The following is a 7,208-nucleotide window of genomic DNA, read 5'->3' on the forward strand; positions in this document are numbered from 1 at the left end:
GTTTTTTGCAAAACATAAAATGAAGATAAAAGTTAGAAATGAAATTTGAAGGTGAGAAAAAAAATGGAGTGTAGAGATGGATTGAGAAAGATGTTTTGTAAAAAAAAATTTTTTTTTTTAGATTTCTTCCTTCCATGCCATGTCACACTAGTGTCACTAGAATTTTGTCATCTCCTCTTTTTTTTTAACATATTATTAACTTCAAGAATTAAAATTGAATGAAACTCAACAATTAAGGATTTCATAAAATAATTTAGAGACAAATAAAAAATACATCAACTTACAATTTTTTATTTTTTTTTTATATCTCTACCCGGTTCGAGGATCTTGTCTCATATAATAATCTCTATCTTCCATTTATTTATTTATTTATTAATATTGTTGACTTTATATAATAGACTAAAATGAGTGGATGAGTTTAGATAGAACCATTCAGCTACTAGAGGGATTACTTCACACAAAAAACCGCAACTTAGAAAGATGGATTGAAAATTCATATATTTTTCGATTAAGATGTTCAACTTGACACATTATGAAGATAGAGTTGAAGATGAAGATAAAGTCAAAGATGAGAAGAACCCTACCTAACATTCTCTTTCTAGAAAATTTTCATTCCCATTCATATTGCCTTTATCTTTTTTTTTTTTTTTCTCTCTCAAACAAAACCACTCTTAAACTTCACCACTTAATCAACACAACACAACTAAAACACATTGGTTCCGTTCTTCTTTTCTTGCATTCTGTTTACCTTTGTTATTGTTAAACATTATATCATTCTTACCTCTATCAATATTAATTTTAGAGTTAGAAAAAATTGTGCAACCTGAAACTTGTATTATAATGCAACACAACAAACCCCAAATGTGTATTGTTCTGAGACAAATGAGAATTCATAAACTGTACTACCAGAGTAAGAGATATTTACATGACACACATAAAACACAAGACAACAAAACAAAGTTTTCTTTGTTTCTAAAATCTACACTTGGATTCCTAACATGAAGTGGATCAAGAGCCTTCAAATCCAATCATCGAAGTTGAAAGACGGCGTATTCAAACCGTCACTATTGAAACAAACTCTTTAGATGCATACAAATTCCAAACAACCAAACAATTTATTTACAGTGTATAGTTTTTTCAGATAAGTTAAACATATGCTTCTCCATTTGACGCATGTCTTGATGCTATGACCACTTTCTGAAAATTAACATTAGATCACTTATTAGATTGAATGCCTATACCACGAAATAAAATATCTCAGAAGAAAGTAATTCGGATACATAAAGAGCACCAAAAATATATATTTTACAAAGCAATTGAATCCCATGGGACCCAAAAGCAGTTAGGTATTTAAACTTGAGGAAGGATCAAAAGGTTACACAAATTGCAGACATTATTTATGCTTACCTGAAGTTATTAGGGTAATGATATTGCTATGTACCCTCTTTAAGCACCTGTTCACACACAAAACATAAATAGGTTAAACAGGTAGAAGAAACTTACCAAAATGTATATATTATAGCTTGCACAACCTCTAAAAATGGAAGAAAAAAACCATACAACATTTAGTTTATTTTATGATTTGATGGCATATATGAACAACAATATTTAGAATTTATTTCTGACAATTGCAGAAATCGGCATTTTAGCAGATATAGAAGAACTTGTCTTTCGCCAAAGAAAGAGTTTTTATAATCTCTTTTGGTTTGATACCTCAATGGTAAAGCTGAGAATATTAAGAGGGTTTTTCTTAACAGAGAAATGTATTTGATTTCTAACTTGCAAAAAAAAAAAAGGAAACTCTTATAAGCTCATATGTGCTTGTGGAGAAGCTACATGAGAGAGCTTAGCAGTTCAATTCTTTGGTGGTTTTTACTGAGAAGACTAAACTATCGCATGACTTATCATAACTAAGTCGGTAAAAATTCAAAATTGTTGGTTCCCACAATTCCACAACTAAGCATGTCAACCACCAAACTGGAGCAAAGTAATGCTAAACTCGTCATCAAAAGTCCAGTGTTAACTACTTGGCTTTCACCAACACTTAGAATGTATATACACTTGAGTTTGAATTCAGCATGAAAAAGAGGAAGAAAAGATCTGATCAGTTCCCTAATGAATTCCAAAGGGCACAATTATTAGTTGCAGTTAAAAAGTTAAGGTCTTATCTGGGTTATCGTGGATTAATATTGTTCATGCTATTTTATATCACCTCCTAGGAATTTATTTTTACTTTAAACTTTTTATTGGACTAAATCTTCTAATTTCTCTTAGAGTTATACCTTGTGTTGCTATTCAATCTCTACTATGGTGCAATTACACGGATAACGTTAAAAGTTTCTAGTCCCACTATTCCTTAGAGGTATAATCCTATCTCCTATCCTATTGGCGTCTAAAACATCTTCCATCCTATACTTATCTATAATAATGCATGCCCATTTTCCAGGTGCATGTTTGTTTTTTCTGGTGGTTCCAAACAAACATTTTCCCAAAAGTATAACGAGCCAAGTTTTTTTGTCGGCCCACACTGGTACTCGTGAAAAACAGAACCATACACTACATCTCATCTTTCCTGTAAACCAGTGCTTAAATACTGATGTGTCTAACTCTTTAGTATGCTCTCATGTCCACTTCGTTTCATGCTATTACTTGACTTGGTCATTTCAGTGTTGTCAAATATCGACCACGGGAGATTGCAGTGGTGGATTTTGACAACCTCCATAGCTAATTTGTGAAGCATGGCGGCACTGTACCTTTTTATAGGGGATATGGAAGCTAAAAATGGCAGATGTCCGCCATCTGCCACCGATAACACTGGGCCATCTTGTTACTTACTAGAATAGGATTATTGGCAAAACAACTAAAGCGAAATGTTAGTTTTTCTATTACACACATTCAAAGCTCTATTGGATTCAAGACCAACCAATAGTTTCTCCCACATCTTAGGTACCTATATGCAAAATCAAATCATACTAGCCAGAAAACGATGGCATTCCTCTTCCACCTAAACATATGATCTTTATCATAGCAAAATGCCAACTTGCAAAAACGAAAAATGCAAAACAAACACTGACCCAACCAATGTAACTCCAAAAATCCATAACAAAACATGACAATCCACTCAAAGCCAAATGAAAAAGATGAAAAGTTTTACTTTCCTGCTTTCATTTTCGCTTTAACTAACAAATCATGAATCACATGATAGAATATAGATTCAATACTTTTCTCACTATTTTCTATCACAGTTTTTGAAACCAAATTCAAAATTTAAGAAATTTAAAGAAACTCAAAAACACCATTTTTATTGTTTCTAAAAATCCATTATTCCTAGAAATTCTTAAACTCCTCTCTATTATAAACATGACACATGAAGCAAGAACACCAAAAACATGACATGACACTAACACATTGACACAAGAAATAATTTGAAAAAATGAATAAACTAATCGCAATCACAACTATCGATGTGAGTTTCAGACACATATTTTTTCCAGAAGTGTTTATGCTACATTGCTGAAAATATACTTTGTAAGCAAAATGCAAATAGATATAAAAAATGGTTGAAAGTTTAAGATTTAAAGAGTAAACCTTTCTGTTCATCATTAACATCATGATACTCCTCGTGTTCTTCCTCAGGAACAGGAAGATGTTCCACTTTTTCACCAACGCCAACATCATCATTTCCCTGAACTCCACCACCATTACTCTCTTCAGGATAACGAACAACAACAACCGGACAAACACAGTGACGAACACAATAATCACTCATACTTCCCAGTCTACCCGTAGACGATATTTTCGCCGCAGTGAATCGCCGACTCCCCATGATCACAGCACTCAATCCAAGCCTCTCAACCTCCAAACACAACCTCTCCTTCATGTCATGATCCTTCACAATGTGGATCTTGAACGGAGTTTCCGACTCAACCAACGGTTGCGCGAGGTCGCTCGCATTCGTCGCCATGACATTGGCGAATTCGTCTTCGATTTTCTGCTGTGATTCCTCTTAGGAATCGCCGCCGTTGATGTTTAGGGTTTTTTCAACGGCCCCCCAATCGGCACCGTAGAGGATGCTGGTTGGACGGACGTGGAGGAGGATCACGGTGTCGCCTGAACGAAGATAGTATTGAACGGCCCATCGAACGGCATAGGCGCTTTCGTCGCTAGATCAACGGCGATCGCGACTTTGCGATGAGAACCGGGTGGTAGGGCGAATCGAGCCGGGTGATCCGGTTCGGGCCAAACCGGTGATTGTGGGTTCATGTTGCGGTGTATGGAGAAAATTACGATTTTAGTCACCGGAGAGAGAGTTAGGGTTAAAGATAAGGAAAGTGCTTCTTAGTAAGAAAAAGAAAAAAGAAAATATACAAGAATAAATTTCAATCATTAATTATCATCACAATACTATGATTCTTATTAAAAAATAAATTAAATTAAAAATTAATCTTTAAAATAGTGACACGTTTGAATTCTTACATTTATTCTTCAAATTGTGTTGTACTAAATAGCACTAATTTAAAGATAAATCAAAATTGAAGAAGTACCGAATCAAAGACTAAGAAGTGGTTTCTTCCAATTCTATTCTTTCTTTCTTAACGTGGTTGAATTTTGTATGATCTTTTCCTTCAATGATTGTCTAATGTGTAATTAAACTAAATGGTGTTATATTTTGTTATGTCATATTAGAAACTGAATGCGTTGGTTGGAATTTTGCTGCATTCCTGCTATCAATATGTATTAACCATCTTAACTTGATTGCATGATTCATAAAAAGTAAATTTAAGTTTGAATGCAGAGATTTGACTATAGAAAAACATAATTCATCTTATTAATTTTTTTAACTTTGGGAAAATAAGACGAGACTAAAAATTAGTTAACTTATGAATTTTATTATCATTATGATCACATGCATAATTAGACTGAGATCATCTTTATAGTAAGATGAATTTATCATACTAAATCTCTACAACATTTCTTTCGCATATTTTTGATGATGAATGAATATTTCACTTATTCTAACCTACTTCAATATAATAAAGTAGCTCATTCTTCATAATTCGGCCATGGAAAACATTTTCTCTAAAGAGTGTTTGAAATATGCTAATGAAAGTTCATCATTCCTTATGAATATGAGATCTTCAACATATTGACTAGCAAACAATATTTTGCAATCATATCCATGTTTCACACTGAGTGTGTGCTCATGGGTCACTTTTCAAATACTTACTGACAAAAATATAATTAAATTTTGTTATACGTGATTAAATTTTGTTATACGAAAAAATTGGCGCATCTCTATACCTATAGAGTTCCTTCTTTCAATTGGTACACTAGCTCATCATTTTCTTTTTAATACCCTAAAGGTTACTTAACAAAAACTTTTTCATGAATGAATCTCACCATGTAGTAATGCACTCTTGATATATAATTGAAACATGAACAAATTTTTTTTATATTTAATATCATATTGTCGAGAATAACCTTTTTTTTACCAATCTTGTTTTGTACTTCTCAACCTTCCCTTCTCTAATGTATTTGTCATACAAATCCATTTTTACTCCAATCTTCTTTACTCCTTTACAATGAGTTGACAATTGTTAAATATTGTTGCTTTAATAGATTTCTATCTCCACATCCATGGTCTTCCTCCATATTTATTTCTTTTGAGCATCCTCATAAGTTGTCTGATCCTCATTGGTACTAGGCACTACCAATTAATGCAAGTTATTTTCTTTAAATGCATTTTCCTCGACTTGCATAATCAGATAGATAACTAAATTTTTTTTATAACTTTTAGTAGTAATTAATCTTCTTCTTTACTTTTATTTGATTGAGAACAATTTTATGCAGGACTTTTATGTCAGCCAAGTGACTCAAAATACAAGAGGAGAGTGTGGATAATGTTGATTAATATTGAAATCAATTTACAAAGACTGTGTTTATCTGAAACAATTATTTTAAACGTGACAAATACATAGAGGTAAATGCAACAAAACTAAATAAAGAAGACATAGATGAAGAGAAATGTGCATCAGAAATAGCATAAAGGACCCTTTAATTGATTAAAAGGTAACTTATCTCGCTCAAATCAATTGGACCAAGTTCTTAATTGATTAGGCGATGTAAAAACTTCCCCAATTGATTAGAAATATTTCTCAATCAATTCTAAATAAGGATAAATAGGTTTTCAAGAGATTTTTTTTAAAAATAATAGATGGTTTTGTACGTCAAGACTTACTCCCGACCTTTTACATTTTAAATGATTACTCTAAGATGTGAAAAGCAGAACTAGCGAGCTTTCACGCTTTCACAACTTCAGATCTTCAATGTTCCTTATTGGATACATCCATGACTTAGCACTTAAACTGGAACTTGAATCTTACGACTCATGAGGCTTGAGATGTCTTCTTGATCAAGTGGCAACATCAAAAGATTTACTTTGACAAGTGAAGTAAACTCCTATTATCATTGAGAACTCTTATTATTCACAAGACATCTGATATATGCAGTTTTTGTCTTTAAAACTGCTGCATCGTTAGTTGTCATCATCAAAACTTTAGTTATAGAATACCTACAAGCACATGGATCTTCATTCTCCCTTTTTTTATGATGACAATGTATCTCTCAGGGAGGTGGTAAACAAAAAATTGTTGGTAAAGAGTTGACGTGATTAAAATTTTTCTCACAGATAAAAAGAGCATATTATACTCTTTTGAGAGTATACTTCATCCCTTTTGAAATAATTAAAAAAAAACAGGAAAAGTATAGGCAAGCACATATGCCACTATAAAAAGGAGAAAAATATTTAAGGGAAATCAAGGTAATTTTTAAAGATATAGGCAATAATAAAGAAGAAGCATTTGATTAAAGATACTTAATTATTAATAGAAGGAAACAAAATTGATATCAAACATTAATCATTCATAAAGGAGTTATAAAAATCAAATATTCATAACATGAAGGAAAAACAAAACATGAAAACAACAAAATAAGGAAAGCACCCAAAGACTAGTCATTGCTCTCATCATCATCACTAAATAACCCAGCTGGAAGAGGCATTTCGGTTTCAGCAAGCTTGTGAGCCACGTAATCAATCTTCGCATTTGTCTGGTTTTGCAATACGGTGTTAGCATGCTAGTTCTGGATGATGGTGTTGAGGAGGACTTATTCAAGTTGAAGTCTAGAGATCTCATTAACAAAATCTCCCA

At 32.6% G+C, this 7,208-nt stretch overlaps 1 pseudogene; it reads right to left on the minus strand.

Moving 5' to 3' along the window:
- Positions 1–868: 868 nt before the first annotated feature.
- LOC131648079 (universal stress protein PHOS32-like) lies at positions 869–4,328 on the minus strand (annotated as a pseudogene).
- Positions 4,329–7,208: the final 2,880 nt, after the last annotated feature.

The sequence above is a fragment of the Vicia villosa genome, linkage group LG2 (assembly GCF_029867415.1).
Source record: "Vicia villosa cultivar HV-30 ecotype Madison, WI linkage group LG2, Vvil1.0, whole genome shotgun sequence".
NCBI lineage: Eukaryota > Viridiplantae > Streptophyta > Magnoliopsida > Fabales > Fabaceae > Vicia > Vicia villosa.